The 2,287-nt window shown below is 35.3% G+C and overlaps 1 pseudogene; it reads right to left on the reverse strand.

The window, feature by feature from the left end:
* Positions 1–1,026: 1,026 nt before the first annotated feature.
* Positions 1,027–1,145, reverse strand: LOC112470611 (annotated as a pseudogene).
* Between the last annotated feature and the right edge of the window lie 1,142 nt (positions 1,146–2,287).

A 2,287-nucleotide genomic window follows, 5' to 3' on the forward strand; every position in this document is an offset into this window, starting at 1 on the left:
ATGAGAAAGGAGAATCAACCATATATTTGGAAGATATAATAATTATAAGCGATTTCAGAGTCCTGGCAAAATAGGGACACATTCTAACTGTAAGGGCTGCCCTCTGCCCTCCCAACCCCAGGTTGAGAAGGAAAGAATAAAGATCTGGAGTAACATAAATACTGTGAAAAGCCAGTGGTCTGAAGAGAAAACATAGTCTGGGATAGGGAGACAAGTTGGGGAAAGACATCGTTTTGGTGCCTGTTTGCTCATTTCACCAGTGGAACATCACCTGCACAGATACTGCTAAGAGTTAGAGAAAGTTTAGCCTGACCAAGGAAACATCCCTATTGCAGTGAGGAACCCCGAATATGTCTTTCCTTCTTTCATCCCTGTCCACATACCTGGAGTGAGGAAGTTGCCTCTTGGCAAAGGCTAGCATTAGTGAGGCATTAAATAGGAAGCCAGTCATCCTATTGAGGGAAGAGCAAATTCCATCTGCCCAGTCTGTCTTAATGAGGGCTCTCAAAAACTGGATGTGCCCCTTCCTTAAGTTGCTTTACACTTTCTGCCAGGCTATACAGTCAATAGTCTGAGTGAATGTGAATTTACACAGAAAGTCATCTACCCATCAATAAATAAAAATAAAAAATTAAACAACCCTTATATAATCCAGTAGAATTAATAGCACACTTTAATTAAACATAATACATTTACTAAAATAGACAGGTAAGAATACTGGTAATATGAAATAGGAACATGCAAATATACAAAGGAATCGAGTAGAAAAACTGAGCTATAGATAAAGATATATATACACACACATATATATGTGTATATATATAATGTATGTCTATATATATATATACATAAATATCTACATATATGCATATAAAATAGCCAAATAGAGCTAGAGAATAAATTAGTTAACATGAAAACAAGATAAGAGAATTCTTTTTTTTTTTTTTAGGCTTGACAACCCTTGGTTGACCTCACAGATTGCAAGGACCTTGTCAGATTACAATTCCTTATTTTTTTTATTTTATATGCCTACAGCACCTGGTCTTCCTAGGTGGTCTCTCATTCAAGTACTAACCAGGCCCGATCCTGCTTAGCTTCTGAGATCAGATGGAATCGGGCTTGTTAGGGGTGGCATGGCTGTAGACAAGAGAATTCTTTAATATATAAGAAAAGAATGAAGAATGTATGGATTTTTTTTAAGCTAAAAAATAAAAGAGATGCAAGAAGAGATAGAAAAAAACTATAAAATATAAATGGAAATTGAATATATATGGAAATAAAAGGAAAAAAATACTTGAATAAGATTTTTAATTAAAAAGTTGAAATATCTCACTTTGATAAGAGTCATAGAATATCAAACAGAATGATAAGAAAATAGATATATCCAGTGAAATTTAAGAAGATTAAATACAAAAGTAAAATTCTAAATCCTCCGGAGAGAAAAAAAATAGATCTTCATGAAATTTCAATAACCAAATTTAATCAGACATCTCATCAGCAACATTGGATGAAGGGAGAAAAGTGCAATACCATCTTTAAGATTAAAATAACTCTGAGCCCAGAATTCCATATTCAATTACAAAGTTTTTTAAATGCGGGAAATGATACAGGTGTTTTCAGGAATTCAGTACCTTAGGTTATTCATAATATTAAACCTCATTTTGAAAATAATTTGGTGAAACTTTTGCAGTAAAATGAAAATAAAACCAAAAGAATTCTGTAGAAAAGTAAGAATAAGTAAATGAATTAGTAAAATGTGTTATTTAAAGGAACAAAAATCTAAGAATGTATATTGTGTAATGTATAACAATACATTATTAAGTCTAGTAGAGGTCTCCACCTTTTTTGGCACCAGGAACAGGTGTTCCTGTGGGAATCTAATGCCTGATGATCTGAGGGGAAACTGAGGCGGCAATGGTAGTGCTAGGAAGTGGCTGCAAATACAGATGAAGCTTTGCTCACTCGCCCACCGCTCACCTCCTGCTGTGCAGCCCAATTCTTAACAGGCCATGGAACGGTACCATCCAGGGCCTGAGGGTTGAGGACACCTGTAGTAGACAATACCAGTAAAATGCTGGGGGCCGGTGGGCGGTGGGGAGGGGTGGCGGTAGGAAAAGTGTAGAGGAGAAGGCAGTGCAGATTGAAGGAAAGAAAATTCTAAAGTGCTGGCCTGTTTAGGGAAAATATAAACTTTACTAAATGTAACAAATAAACGGAAAAGATAAATAGTGTAGCAATTGAAGGAAAAAATATGTCACTTTCATATAATCAGAGTAAAATGTTTTTG

The sequence above is a fragment of the Pteropus alecto genome, unplaced genomic scaffold (assembly GCF_000325575.1).
Source record: "Pteropus alecto unplaced genomic scaffold, ASM32557v1 scaffold3, whole genome shotgun sequence".
In the NCBI taxonomy this organism is placed as follows: domain Eukaryota; kingdom Metazoa; phylum Chordata; class Mammalia; order Chiroptera; family Pteropodidae; genus Pteropus; species Pteropus alecto.